This window comes from Herpailurus yagouaroundi, unplaced genomic scaffold, assembly GCF_014898765.1.
Source record: "Herpailurus yagouaroundi ecotype Mexico unplaced genomic scaffold, PumYag 181, whole genome shotgun sequence".
Taxonomy (NCBI): domain Eukaryota; kingdom Metazoa; phylum Chordata; class Mammalia; order Carnivora; family Felidae; genus Herpailurus; species Herpailurus yagouaroundi.
In genome coordinates, this window is record NW_024412412.1 from 27,045,564 (window position 1) to 27,061,455 (window position 15,892).

The 15,892-nt window shown below is 40.6% G+C and overlaps 1 long non-coding RNA gene across 1 annotated transcript; it reads right to left on the minus strand.

Moving 5' to 3' along the window:
* Positions 1-1,114: 1,114 nt before the first annotated feature.
* LOC121039972 (uncharacterized) lies at positions 1,115-13,876 on the minus strand. The gene is made up of 3 exons (XR_005795068.1): positions 13,782-13,876; positions 8,548-8,704; positions 1,115-1,271 (listed from the first exon to the last, which is right to left on the minus strand). It is a non-coding gene; the product is annotated as an uncharacterized LOC121039972 (long non-coding RNA).
* Between the last annotated feature and the right edge of the window lie 2,016 nt (positions 13,877-15,892).

Consider the following 15,892-nt stretch of genomic DNA (forward strand, 5'->3'; position numbering starts at 1 on the left):
GGTGCCCTTAGTGTACAGGGTATAAGTCCTCAAACTACCACACTTCCCAGATTCTTTCAGTTAGAAATTTGCTTCCTTTCATTAGATTTACTTGTGTGATATTTGCAAGGAGGAAGCGAGATAGTAACCATTTTCTTGCTGCTTTTCGCTATTTGCTACAGGCAAGCAAGGTCAAGGGATGGTGGAATTTTCTGGAGTACCTGTCCAGCTCTGTGGGTGATCAGAAGCACTGACTTTCTGATCCTAGCTTTCAGATCCCTGTTTCTTCAGCCCTAGATTACAGCTCTAGTGCCATGTTCTTGAACTCAGTAGATTCTAGAACAGCCTCCTGATTGCCTACTTTCTTGATTTTAGGAGAGGGAGCCACTCACTGGTAATCAGTTCTTTGGCATTCTAGGAGTTTCTCCTGGAAACTCATCTAAAATGCCACTTCTCTGGCTTTCCCACCGCTTCCCTAATTAAATCCCTGTGGATTCTGTTTTGGGCACCAAATCCTAACTTAAAAAGTAAACAAGTCCCATCAGAGAATGAAGATAGAAAGTAAAAGGAAAGGCCATGCTGGGAAAGAGAAGTTTCAAGCAGTAAGAAGAAATTCTTCTTCTCCTTGTCCTTCTCTTCTTCTTTTTTTTTTTTAAGTAGGCTCCACAACCAGAGTGCAGCCCAGGATGGGGCCTGAATTCACAATCCTGAGACCAAGACCTGAGCTGAGATCAGGAGTCAGGATGCTTAACAGACTGAGCCACCCAGGTGCCGCAGAAAGAAATACTTTTAGTTGATAAAGTAACAACCACAATTGAGGACAGTCCACATGGAACATGAAAACCTTAAGAAGGGAAGAGTAAAACTGCCCGAGGTCAGGGTTTAAGGCCTTAATGTTATTAGGTAGACCATCAAGGATCACACTGATCCCATAGGAACTTGAACAAATTCCAAATGCCTGGTCACCAGATTTGTGTAAACAGTGGAGGTCTCCAAGACTCCCTTTGATTAGAGCCTTTGAGTGATATATAGAATCTTTCCACTGGCCGCTTACTCAACCAAGGAAGTGTTAAGAAACAGCTTCTCTCAGAGAATTATCCCATAAATGGTTTGAATAATGAAGTTTGATGGAAAAAGATCACTTTGGTTGCTGTCTCGATTAGACTGGAAATATATCGACTCTAGAAGCATCCCACGGCTGGGAAGTCATTACTTGTTGGTGCTTTCCTACCTGAGGCTTGATGAGTAAGCTGCATTTCCCCTGGGGCCGTGCTCCTATTTCAGAGGCTGATCTGTCACGAGCATAAAGGGGATTAAGTATTACAGAGGCATTCTCAGCTATTAAGCATAACACGCTGTTCTGATGATGTTTGCATTCAACCATGGTTTGGAATAATCATGGATCTAAGAGCCCTTAAGAAAAGTCTCTCATTAGCACATTTATCCACAGGTGCCTAGAGATAACAACTCTTAGAGAAATGTCAGCATGCTAACTGGTCTTCAGCTAACACTAGTTTATCAGCAAGGGTTCTGTGAAAAAGGCACTTGAGTATGAAAAAGCAACCATTTCCCTGGCAATCTGTCGTGGGTAGCAAATTGGGACCATTCTGCCTCCTCTTCCTACAAGATACTGGCGACAGAGTTTCCGAAAAGGTCTGATGTGCCTGACCTTATCAACAACCACAAAGACTGTAATGAGGCTACAGCTGCCCCATCACAGCTGGAATCATTTTTGGAAAAGGCTTTCACTCCCATCCTGTTGGACTGGCATCACCAACGGATACAGACAGAAAACTAGGCATCAGTACAAGAAAGGATAAAGTTAGATGGATTTCTTGATGTGGAAGATTAAAAACAGCACAAAACTATTTGTCCCTTGCAGCTTGTCCCATCAAGGGGTGAAACCTATTGCCCTACCCCTTCCACCTGGGCAGCCTTGGGACTGCCTTTGACTAATAAAGTGTTGGAGAGGGTGATGTTGCACAGTCTCCAAGCCTAGGCCACAGGAGGTCTTGCACCTTCTGTTCTTGTCCCCCCCAGAAATGCCACCACTGCTGCGTGAAGAAGCCCAGGCTAGCCCACTAGAGGATGAAACTATGCAGAACAGAGATGAACCAACCTAGCTAGGATCCCCTAGACCACCCAGCCCCCAGCTGACCCCCCAAGACTGCAGCCTCTCTGAGTACTCCAGGCCACACAGGCAAAAGTTACCTACCCTGTTGACCTCAGCCTACATTACTGACCTCCAGAATTATGAGTAAATAAGATGGTTTTTATTTTAAGTCACTAAATTTTGAATTGTTTGCTCTGCAGTAATAAATAACTGACACAATCAGCTATATTGAGACTGACCAAGCCAAGGAGAGAGGGAGGGACGTACAATGCTGTAGGTCCTGATGGGCAAACCAAGAGTTAAAATGATTTTATATCTTCAAATTGGACTCTGTAAGAACCGTAATTAGCAATTTTTTGCATGCCTTGGGATGAATATACTTCCCCACATAGAAACATATTCTTAAATGGCGCCTTGGATAATGGTGAATTCAAATACTTTTTTTTCAGTTTATTTATTTTTGGGCAAGGGGGAGGGGCAGAGAGAGAAGGAAAGACAGAGAATCCCAAGCACGTTCTGGGTTGTCAACACAGAGCCCGACACGGGGTTCGATCTCAGGAACGGGAGATCATGACCTGAATCAGATGCTCAACCGAGCCACCCAGGTGCCCCTTAACTACTTATTTCAAACATCTTCCTGGCCTAGGTTTTTCAACATAGATATTTACAGTTTGTGATAAAGTAAAAAATACACTTGGTCTTTATCCCAGTTCTTGGCAGAAAGCTCTTCAATCCTTGGGGTTTCCTCAGTGATAGAGTGTCTTTTGTCATTCATAAGGAACCCTGTTTGAGCTCATATTAATGAAGTGACTTTTGGAAAGCCCCTCAGTAACCTAAGGCTGGAGCTGGTTTTGGGGGGAACAAACCATGTGACTAGAGGGTTGGAAATTTCAGTCCAAACTCTCTGCCTGCCTTCCCCCACTGAAGCTCTCCTTGGAGAGAGAGGGACTGAAGATTGAGTTCAATCACCAATGGCCAATGAGTAAACCAATTGTGTGTATGTAATAAAGCTTCTATAAAACCCCAGAAGGACTGAGTGGGGCCAGGAGAAGGTTTCCAGTGTGTCCAGGCTGGTAAACACGTGGAGATTCAGGGACAGTGGGGCACTCAGAACATGGATGCTCCAGGCCCCTTCTCAGTTACTTGGCCCTGTGCAACTCTTCATCTGGCCGTTCCTGGGTTAGATCCTTTTATAATAACCTGGAAATCTAATAAGTAAAGTATTTCTCTGAGTTCTGTAAGCCACTCTAGCAATTAATTGAACCAAAGGAGGGGGTTGTTGGAACTTTCAATCTGTGGCCAGTCAGAAGCACAGGTGAGAACCTGGAGGGGGCCAGTGTTGTAGGGCCGGGCCCTTATCCTGGGGGATCAGATACTATCTCCAGGTGGGAAATGTCAAAATTGAGTTAACTGCAGTTAACTCAAGCAGTTAACTGCTTGACAGTGTTGGAAAAACACACAACAGACAGGTCTTTTAGACTCTTCATTCCTTCTGTGGTCAACTGTTTCCAAACATCTGTATTGCTGGTAATTCAGGTCTCTCATACTCTATTCTTTTGAACTTGAAGATATGTTACATTCATAACCATTATCTTGCTGTTTTGCTCATTATTCTCATCTATTCCATCAGTTAAAAAAAAAATTGGTCATGCCTTCCTACTTCATGTTGCATATGCATCTGATGAACACACGTCATGCAAATTATTAACAGTGGAACTGGACAGGTCTGAATGTATCCAGGCAGGAGTGGCCTGTGTATGCACATTGCTAACATGGAGGAGACTTCTGGAATCAATGAATGTTAAGCCCATAGCACAGAACTCCTAAGTTGTGTGATTTTCTTGGTATGGAAACGAAGTGGTAATGAAAGCAGGGAGGAAGACAACGGTGGGGCATTATATTTGTTTTATAGCCCATGAAACAATCACCCACAGGCTTGGTGTCTTAAAACAACACATTCATTATCTCAGAGTTTCTGTGGGTCGGAAGCCCAAGTGCGCCTTGGCTGGTTCTCTGCTCAGCATCACACAAGGCTGTGTGATGAAGAGGTACTCTAATCTGGAGGCTTCACTGGAGGATAATCCTCTTTTAGACTGATTCAGGTTGTCATTGGGATTAATTTCTTGGTGACTATATAACTGAGGGCCCATTCTTCTCCTGGCTGGCTATCAGATGGAGGCTGCTAGCCTCCTGGAGGCCACGAACAAGCAGTTCCTTAACAATCACATTACCTCAACATGGCTACTTATTGTATCAAGCCAGCAAGGAGAAGCTCTCCAGTGCACAGCAGCAAGATGGAGCCTCATCCATGTAGAACCTAATACAATCATGGTAGTGACATCCCATCACCTTTGCCACATCCTATTGGATAGCAGCACCAATGGATTTTGGAGAGAAGCAAGTCCCAGGCACCACCCATATGCAAGGCTAGGGGATTATAAAAGGTATGGACATGGGGGTGACCCCAGTGTCTGTCCATCATAGGCATGGAGTTTTCCAGAAGGACTCCTATAGGACACAGGCCTGTATTTTTTTTAAAGATGGAAAATAATGAAAGGGAGATGTGAGACGACCTAGAGCCCCAGACTGAAGAATGATGGGAAATAACCTTGGCTGATGTATTAATTCCTATAGCAACAGGCTTAAACCGAATGGTGTGTTAGACTGGATGCATCCTGGCTCACAAGAACGGAGTACTGAATTTTCAGGAAATTTGCAAGTCAGTTTTAAAATACAGCCATTATTATGATTCATTTTTTATTTTTATTTTTTAGGTTTATTTTTTTTTGAGAGAGAGAGAGAGCATGTGAATGGGAGAGGAGGCAGAAGGAGAGAGAGAGAGAGAGAGAGAGAGAGAATCTCAAGCAGGCGTCACACTCAGAGCAGAGCCTGACGCAGGGCTTGATCCCATGACCCTGGGATCATGATCTTACCTGAAACTAAGAGTCAGATGCTCACCAGACTGAGCCCCTAGGCACCCCAATATGACAATTATTAAAATTAAGTGGTATAAATGTACAATTATATTACAAAGATAATATACAAAAATCCTTACATCCTAATTATTTTAGTACATTTGCCATCATCTGTGCTCCCATGATTATTTGCATCTACTTTATTTTCTAGTTAGAATACTATATACCAGTGTGGTATTATGTATCTCTTCTCATCTTTGCATTCAGGGACATCACATTGGTAGCTTGAAATCAGCTTCAGTGGGAGAACTTATACAACAGAAAATAGCAAATGCTAAAAATCTGGGCTTTTTCTCCCCCGGGGGAGCTGGAAGTTATCATTTACTAATACTCCAAGCCCACAAGTTTGTTTATTTTGATTCCGCATGCATCAAGAAATCTGGGCACAAGTGATGGCTACTGTTAGCTCAATGGCCCAAGGATGTCGGGGCCAAGGTCTCTGCGAACTCTTGGGTTTTCCTTCATAGTTCCAAGAAGCCTCTGCAGTTCTTAACATCATGTCCACATTCTAAGCAGGAAGAAGAAAGGAATAAAGTGGAAGAAATAGTACCCACATTTATGAAAGCAAACATCTCCAAGAAGACTTTTGAGATTCAAGGAGGGATAGGATGTATAGCTTGTTTAGCTGAGCACAATGCCTTTCCCTCCCCAACACACCTGGGTATCTGTTAGTAAATGCAATGGAGACAATAGATTTTAGGTAAATGGCGGTCAGTCTGCCACAGTTGGGTTGTTGAGTGGACAGATCATACTTCACAAGAGTGTAATGCTTTATCATTTACATGTATAAACACATTCTTCCTTGTGCAAGCCCCCTGCTTGCCCCATATTACCACAGAATTTCAGTCCCATATTGTGAAGGATATTGAAATCTAGCGAGAAGAATTTATAATGTGTTCTTAAAAATCTGACAAAAATTAGAAAGACAGACAAAATATCAAAAATGGAAGGGCAGTAGAACGAAGACCAGAGGACATGTATTAACACTTTGCTCTATTTTTGCGCCAATACTTGATATTTATAGCTTACTCTCTCACAGTTACTTCCTGCTGGTAGAATCGAGTCCAGTGGTTTGATGCAATTGCCTCAGGGCTTTCACATTTGCTTCCTGAAATTTGTTCTAGGTAGTTCATAGTTCATGGTAATTACCTAAGTCCTATTTCAATGTTGGCCTTACCGAGTTCTGCTTATTCTGTGGATTAGCTAGGGCTTATTCCTTGGTCACCTGTAATTAGAAACCTAGATACATGAGGAACTGACAACATCAGTTGTCTTCACAAAAACAGCAAGGTGAAAAAAAAAAGTAAATTTTGTTTTCCATGGATACTTACTTTCTGTACTATGAAACAGTATTTTAAGAACTACTTTTAAAGGGGTAAAGCTGTGCTATACCCCTAAAATATTTGGTTTAAGAGCTTAATCTCTTAACCACTGAACTATGTTGCCTTTCAAATTAGTGCATAAAGTGCCAGTTATTTATTAGTATGGCTATGCAATAGTTCATTGAATGAGGGGTACCTGGTTGGCTCAGTTGGTTAAGCGTCCAACTTCGGCTCAAGTCACGATCTCGCGGTCTGTGAGTTCGAGCCCCGCATCCGGCTCTGTGCTGTCATGACAGCTCAAGAGCTGGAGCCTGCTTCATATTTTGTGTCTCCTCTCTCTCTGCCCCTCCCCCACTCACACTGTCTGTCTCTCTCTCTCTCTCTCTCTCTCTCTCAAGAAGTAAATAACTATTAAAAATATTTTAAAAAAAGAGTTCATTGAATGGAACTGAATATATTTACCAGTTCCCTATTGATGGATTTGAGGTTGTTTGCATTTTTGCTAGTGCAAATAATGCTTCAATGAATAAACTTGTATAAGTGTGTATCAACCACAGTTTCTTATTTTCTGTATTCTTGATGCTTGGGCATCTGGGGCCTTACCAACTGGGGAGAGCCCCTCCGGGGCTAGCCAACTCTCGGAGCGAATGGCCCACTTGTGAGTGTGCTTTTCAACTGCAAGCCCAATAGTCCAGAGTCCATGTCTCTCAACCACGTCCTTTCTTGAGCTCTTGTTCTCCTGGGCTGCTACCCATCTGCCCTAATCATGCCGGGGCCAAGTGTTAGACAACTAGGGGCCATCTTTATGCCCAGAGCCCACAGAAATTATTCACACTAGTTGATCCTAAACCTATCTATCCTACTTACCTTGCCTCACCCACTCTTGCTGTCAAAAACCACAACAGAGGGGCGCCTGGGTGGCTCAGTCAGTTAAGCGTCTGACTTCGGCTCAGGTCATGATCTCGTGGTTCGTGAGTTTGAGCCCCACGTCGGGCTCTGTGCTGATAGCTCAGAGCCTGGACCCTGTTTCGGATTCTGTGTCTCCCTCTCTCTCTGCCCCTCGTCTGCTCACACTCTGTCTCCCTCTCTTTCAAAAAGAAATAAATAAACTTTAAACAAAACAGCAGCCAAAAAATAGCCACAATAGAGACTCTTGCTTATCTTAGCCTTCACTCCTTCTGCCTCCTGGCAGATGCTAGTGCCTCTCCATATGACCCTGCATGGTGTGGTGTGCCTCCTACCCGAAGCCCCCGGGCCTAAAACCCTTCTCCCTGACAGTCATATTCGTGTCTGCACGTCTTAGCATACCTGATAAAAACAACATGCTATTTTGCACACGGGTGAGTAGGATAAATTCCTAGATGTGGAATTTCTGACTCAACAGGTAATGTGCATTTTCAGTGCACATTTGATAGAGAACAGATATGGCCAAATAGCCCCTCCAAGAAAGTCTATCAGTTTACCATCCTACCAGTAATACATGAGAGGCCTTGCTGACAAAGGGCGATCAACTTACTGATTTGTCCATTACGAGAGGGGTAAGAAAATGGTGTACCTTTATTATTTTAATGTGCATCCTCTCACTTTGAGTGAGACTGAGCGTCTTTTCATACGTGTAAGTGCCATTTGTTTTCCTTTTCTGTGAATTTTGTTGCCCTTCTTTGCCCATTTTTTTTCTATTGGGTTGTCTTTTTCTTCATGGTTTGTAAAGACTGTAAAGCAGTCTTTACTGCTGATATGGATAGTGTCCTATCAATTTTAGCAGCCCTCTGTGACACAGGATCTAAAGACAAATGCAAAATCTGAAAAAGCAGCCTGGAAAAAGACACAGAGACTAATTCCCCTAAGCAGAGCAACAATTGGACTGACAGCTGGCTTCTCGGCCACAATAATGGAAGCCAGGGGACAATGGAATGATGAATTCAAAGGACAGTAAAACCTTGGTTTGCAAGCATAATTCGTTCCAGAAACATGCTTGCAATTCAAAGCACTTGCATATCAAAGTGAATTTTCCCATAAGAAATAATGGAAACTCAGAGGATCCGTTCCACAACCCAAAAATATTCACATAAAAATGATTACAATACTGTAATATAATACAAAATAATAAAGAAAATACAAAATATCAAGAAAAATAAGCAAATGAATCTGCACTTACCTTTGAAAACCTTCGTGGCTGGTGTGAGAGAGACAAGCGAGAGGAGGGTTATCGTGTAGGAGGACTTTCACTACCGCTAATGGAACCACTAGTATCTATTAGCTCAATGGAATCTTTTTCTTTTCGTGCAACTTTCATAAAGAACCTATCCAACGACCTAGAATGAAGCAAAGTTTTTGTAAGCTTACTCTCGTATGGAAAGGCAAAGGCCTGTCCATAGGTGCTTTAAAGTGACAAAAAATACACTGGGTGCCGGCTGTGGGCACCTTCAACATCCTGAAAAACCACTGATTTCTGCCAAACACCATGGCCTGAGATCAAGCATCTGAGCATGAGAGACAATCACCCACAATCCCACAGTGAGAGAGAGAGAGAAGAACCATTGGCTAAGTTGTGATCATGTGACAGTGTCACCTACTACTCTTATTGTAAGACATTGCTCGTTTATCGAGTTAAAATTTATTAGAAATGTTTGCTTGTCTTGCAGAACACTCACAGAGCAAGTTACCTGCAATCCAAGGTTTTACTATACAGAAAGTAAATAACTGAACTCAGAATTCCAGACCCAATGCCAATATCATTCAGAAACAAAGAAAAAACAAGCCATTACTTTTAAGAGAAATGGAAACAATCCATCATCAGCAGACCTGAAGGAAATAGGAAAGGGAATTCTTTTAGGCAGAAAGAAAATGATCCTCAGCTTAAAGCTAAGACATGCAGAAAGAACAACCTGAAAAGTAAATATATGGGTAAATCCAAATAAAAATGGAATATATAAAATAATAATTAAAATGTTTCACAGATTTGTAAGTATGTATAACTCAAAAGGCATGAAACCATGGTACAAAAGCATGAATAATTAAATGGAGTTAAAATGTCCTAAGGTCATTGCCTTGGCCAAGAAGTGACAAAGCAGTGGTTTACATTTGACTTAAGCGAAGGGTAAATGCCTCAATCTCTAGAGTAGCTGATGAAAGACTGGTTTTTTGAAAAGCATAATTAGCGAACAAATAGAGCAGAAAACTGGAGTAATGCAAAGCACTTAATACAAAAGAACATATGAAAGAAAAGGAAAGGAACGTAGCATAGGTAGGACCTAGATGCCTGGGTGGCTCAGTTGGTTAAACGTCTAATTTTTTATTTTGGCTCAGGTCATGATCTCACCATTCGCGGAACGGAGCCCTGTGTAGGGCTCTGCGCTGAGAGCGTGGAGCCTGCTTGTGATTCCTCCTCTCTCTCCCTCTGCCCTTTGCCTGCTCACATTCTCTCTCTCTCTCATAAAAATAAATAAACTTAAAAATAAAAAAGAATAGGTAAGACGAATAGAAATTAATGGTAATGTAGTATGTTAAAATAATCAAATGTGTCAGTAATGATAGTAAATGTAAGGAGATTACTCCAATTAAAATACAAAGCTTATCAAGATGGATGAGGAAATACTCAAATTACATGCTGCTTATAAGATACTAAATATAAGGATACTGAGATGTGAGATGTAAAAAAAAAAAAAAAAAAAAAAAAAAAAAAACAAGAAAAACCCACCAGGCAATCCTATTAGACAAAGTGCTGTATCAGACAAAATAGGCTTTAAGGAAAGAAGCATGATTAAATTAGAGGGGATATTTCAGAAAGAGAAATGTGCAGTCAATCATGGAGACATAATAATTCTAAATTTGTAAGCACTAATAACAGTGCACACACACACATACACACACATACATATATATGCAATTGACAGAACCGAAGGGAGAAATTGACAAATAATCATTGTGGAAATTTTAACACTCCTCTCTCAGTAACTGACAGAAGTAGCTAGCAAAACCAAAACCAAAAATTCAGTAATGAAAAATAAGATTTGAACAATATACTGAACAGAATTGACCTAATCAAGATTTCACTCAACAAGTCCAGGAATTATATTCTTTTCAGAAATATCTAGAACATTTACCACAATTGGGCCATAAAGTCATAACAAATTTAAGAATGAAATGGGAAAGAATTTCAGAACACTGTAGAGAAGAACGCTCTTAAGTCACAGGGAGATTTAGTAACAACATCGAGAAAAGAAAATCCCTGAGCACTTGGACATTAAGTGATGTGTGTGTACATAACCCATGGATTTAAGAAAAAAGCATGTATTTTTTTCTTTTTTAAAAAAAACTTATTTATTGGTGCGCCCGGGGGGCTCAGTCAGTTAAGTATATGACTTTGGCTCAGGTCATGATCTCACAGTTTGTGGGTTTGAACCCAGATTGTGGTTTATAGCTCAGGGCCTGGAGCCTGCTGTGAGTTGTGTGTCTCCTTCTCTCTCTGCCCCTCACAAGCTCGTGCTTGTATACACATGTATACACATGTATATATATACGTATATATATTTGAGTGAGAGAGAGAGAGAGAGAGAGAGAGAGGGACCTCAATCCCATGACCCTGGGATCACGACCTGAGCCGAAATCAAGAGTCAAATGTTCAACCGACTGAGCCACCCAGGTGCCCCAAGAAGAAGGTATATTTATAAGGAAAAGAAAAATATTTTGAAAAGAAGTATAATGCAAAATGTATCAACACTTGTGAGATGCACAAAAGCTGTGTTTAAAGGAAAATTCACAGTTTTAAATGTTTATGTTAGCTGAAAATCCATGATCTAAGCTGATATACAGGAAGTTACACAAGTAACAGAAAATTAAAGTGGAAGGAAGGAAGGAAGTAGGGAAGGAAGCAGGTAAAAGGGAATAATAAATGTAAGAGCAGAAATCAGGGCAACAGAAAACAATGTACCTAGGATCAAAAAGCCAAAAGAAGGGTCTTTAGAAAAATCTAATAACGTTAATAACCCCCGGGTGAGACTGATTAAGAAAAAGAAGAGAAGGCAGAGATAAACAATATTAAGAATTTTTCAAAGCAAATTGTAATGTTCTACAGAGAAAAATAAAGAGATGAAAAAGAACATCATGGACAACTTTATGCTACACTTTTAGGAATTTAGATGAAAGGAATATTCCCAGAGAAACATCAGTTGGCAAAATAGACACACACAAAAATTGAAAATCTCAATTGTCTTGTAGCCACCAAAGACTGAATCTCTAATTCAAACCTTCCTTCAAAGAAAGCATCAGGCCTGGATGATTTCACCAGTGAATTCTTTCAAGTCTGCTGGGAGTAAGGAAGACCAGGCTTTTTCAGAGAATAGAAAAAAAAGGAAATACTTCCCACCTTAACACCAAAACCTGACCAGGACGTTACAAAAGAACAAAAGAAGTAAGTATTGGTCAATATCTCTTAGAAACAGAGGTGCAAAAATTCTAAGCAATATACTGGAATTTGAAAATGAAATTCAGAAATACACAATACAGCTATCATGACCAAACTGGATTTATCCTAGTAATATAAGGAAAATCAGGGCAATTAACCACATTAGTAAAATAAAGGAGAAAAATCATACGATCACCTTAATAATGCAGAAATAACATATTAAATTTAACACTCATTTAAAATAAAAACTCTTAGCAGAGTAAGTGTAGGTGTATTAATTGTCTCTCTTTTTTTTAATGTTTATTTATTTTTGAGACGGAAAAAGACAGAGTGTGAGCAGGGGAGTGTCAGAGAGAGGGAGACACAGAGTCAGAAGCAGGCTCCAGGCTCAGAGCTGTCAGCACAGAGCCTGATGCGGGGCTCGAACTCACGGAGTGTGAGATCATGACCTGAGCCGAAGTGGGATGCTTAACTGAGCCACCCAGGCACCCCTGTATTAATTGCCTTGGCTTGGAATAAACCAAGTACTCCAAAACTCTGTGGCTCAATACAACAATCAACACTTATCCTTACATTTTCAATGGCTTCAGAATGTGGGAACATCTTAAATTGGAATTCTCCCTCTGGATCTTTAATGAGGGCTCAATCAATATGTTGGCTGGGGCTGCAGTCGTATTGAAGAATAGCAGAATATGACACCCCAAAATAAGACTGCAGGGGTTCACGACATGCCACCCCCAGATATGCTGTTTTGGTATAGTGATTACTGTGAGCTGTAGGCACCTGGAAAACAGCAAATGAAGGCAGAGGCTTTCATTGAACTTCCCTTAAATGCCCAAGGAGAGATCCTTCAAAAAAAGCTCACCTGTTGTAAATCCCCTCCCTGGAAGTATTATCCACCAGGGGGGGATTGACTCCTGCCACTGGAGAGGAGACTAGAAGTCAACACCACACCCACACACTTGTCCACAAACTACCACCCCTCCTCTTTATTATTCAAAGGGCCCATTCATCTTTCCTAAAAATCATTTCCTCTCCCCTAAGTGGCCTACATCCCTTCTTTTTCCCTATTAAGATGATATTTAAGCCTGAATTCCAAGCCACCTAGGGGAGTTACTCATTATTTCCTGGGTACCTCTCATATATGCATAAGGAAGACATGATCATACATTTCTACTTGTTTTTCTCTTTTTACTCTGTCTTTTATTAAGGGTCTCAGCTAGGAACTCAGGTTGAGGGAAAATTATTTTTCTTCTCTGTCAATATCAAGACTTGATTGGGAAGCTCTGCTCTCCTGGTGTCTCACGTGGTTAAGAAGTTGGTGTTGATTACTAGTGGAAGCATTCTTCTTATCATTGTTATCACATGTAAACCTCTTCACATGGCTGCTTGAGTCTTCTCAGGAAGTAATGATTGGTTTATTCCAGGATGAGTGATCCAAGAGAGATTAAGATTTCCAAGAGGTGGGGCGCCTGGGTGGCGCAGTCGGTTAAGCGTCCGACTTCAGCCAGGTCACGATCTCGCGCTCTGTGAGTTCGAGCCCCGCGTCGGGCTCTGGGCTGATGGCCCAGAGCCTGGAACCTGTTTCCAATTCTGTGTCTCCCTCTCTCTCTGCCCCTCCCCCGTTCATGCTCTGTCTCTCTCTGTCCCAAAAATAAATAAACGTTGAAAAAAAATTAAAAAAAAAAAAAAAAAAGCCATCTCAATATTAAAAAAAAAAAAAATGTTTCAAAAGATTTCCAAGAGGTTAAGTGGAAACTGAAATGCTTTTTTTGTCACTAATTTTGGAAATCACTCATTATTTCTGCCATATTCTATTGAACACACAGGCTAACCATGATTCTATGTAGGAGAATACTATACAAAGACTTGACTACCAAGAGGGAAGAAGAATTGGGGACCATCTTAGAAGCTGGTTTCTGCAAAAAGGAACTTCCTTAATCTTACAGTGTGTGTCTACAAAAATCCCATAGCAAATATTATACCTGACAGTGAAATTCTGGAACTTCCTCCTGAAACTAGGGCTGAGACAAGAATGCTCAACTGTAACCACTTCTACTATACATTGTCCTGATGCCCTACCCAAAAAAAGAAGGAAAAGATGTAAGAGAGTGACTATATTAGGAATGGTTCAATAGGAAGAAAAAAAATGTCATTAATCATAGGTAATACAATATTACATAGAAATTCCAAGTAATCTACAGATGTACTTTTAATATCAATGAGTGAATTAAGATCACTAGATACAAGATCCATATATAAAAACTAATAGTTTTGCCAGCAGTAAACAATTAATAATAATATTGAGTATTCTCATTTAGAATAGTTAAAAAAAAATCAACTACTTAGGAATAAATTTAAGGAAGACATGCAAGACAGCTATACGGAAAACTACATTATTGACAGAGGGGCACCTGGGTGGCTCAGTCAGTTAAAACATCTGACTCCTGATTTCAGCTCAGGTCATGATCTCACAGTTCATGAGTTCAACCCCCACATGGGGCTCTGCTCTGACTGTGCAGAACCTGCATGGGATTCTCTATCTCCCTCTCTCTCTGCCCCTCCCCTGCTCGAGCTCTCTCTCTTGGTCTCAAAAATAAATAAATAAACATCTAAAAAATATTTTAAAAGACATTACTGAGAGAAATTAAGGAAATTTAAGAATAAATTATTCCAAATTATTCCATTTGGAATAAATGGAGGACATCATATAAAGATGTCAATTCTCCTTGAATTGATACCTAGATTTAGTGCAATCCCAGTAGCCTTCTTTTGTGCGTGACAGAATGGACAAACTGATTCTAAAATTATGTGGAAATGCAGAGGGACAAGAATAGCCAAATAATCTTGAAAAATGAGGTTGGAAAATGTATGCTACTGATATCAAGACTTTATTTAGCTACAGCAATTAATACAGCATGTAACTGGTGCAAGGATAAGTAGGTGAAATTGATGAACGGAGTCCAGAAAGAACTGTACATAAATGGACACTATATTTATGACACAGGAACACTGCAGATCAATAGGGAAATGACAGTCTTTTCAACAAATGGTGTGGGGTCAATTGGATATCCGTGTAGAGAAATTGAAACTTGACCCCTACCTCCTACACATAAAAATCTATTTCAAGTAGACTATATCTTTTAATGTGAATGGTAATGCAACACATTTTCTAGAACACAGCAGAATATCTTCATGACTTCGAAGTGAGCAAAGATTTCTTAAACAAGACACAAACCAAGTATTAACGGTCAATTGTATTCATCACAGATGTCTCCACAGAAGGGAAGGGCCACTAACACTGTGGGCGAAAGTATTTGCAACACATAAAACTGGCAAATGACTCATATCCAGAATACACAAATTATTGCTTACATGTCAGTTAGAAGAAAAGACAGATAACACAACAAAGGAGCAAAAGAACTGAAAAGTCACTTTATAAAAGAGAATATCCAAATAATATAAAAATATTATTAACATTTGTATTCATTACGTAAGCCATATATAACCAGAATACATATGAAAAACATCTAGCCTCGTTAGTTATCACTCGTCACCAGGAAAATGCTGGTAATGCTTTATTTTATATATCGATATGGGTGGTGGTTCCATGGGTATGCTCACTCTGTGACAATTTATAAAGATGCATACTTATAACTTATGCATTTGTATATTTGTTGTATTTCAATTAAAACATTATTTTAAAAATCGCTTTCCAGTTGAAGGGGCTTTAGATGGCCTTGGTCCTTTTCAGTACAAGAAGTGACAGAGGTCTCACAAACCCACCGCGTGCACCTACTTACCTGTGTCATAACAGGAGTGCAGACAAGCAATGTTAGGAGTCTTCTTTTCTTGGTATGTTTCTGACTGTTTTCATGCAAATACACTGCGTCCATGAGCCAGAAGCCTCCCCAGATTCTCAGGAGAATGATCTACACTGGGAGCCCAGGGGAAGCTCCCCCGACTGCTGGTTTGCTGGCTTCAGCCGGAATCATAGCTTGAGTAGTGTTGCAGGGAGACTGTCATCTAGTTCAGGGAGCACCAGGTTGATTCCTTCCTTCCTTCCTTCCTTCCTTCCTTCCTTCCTTCCTTCCTT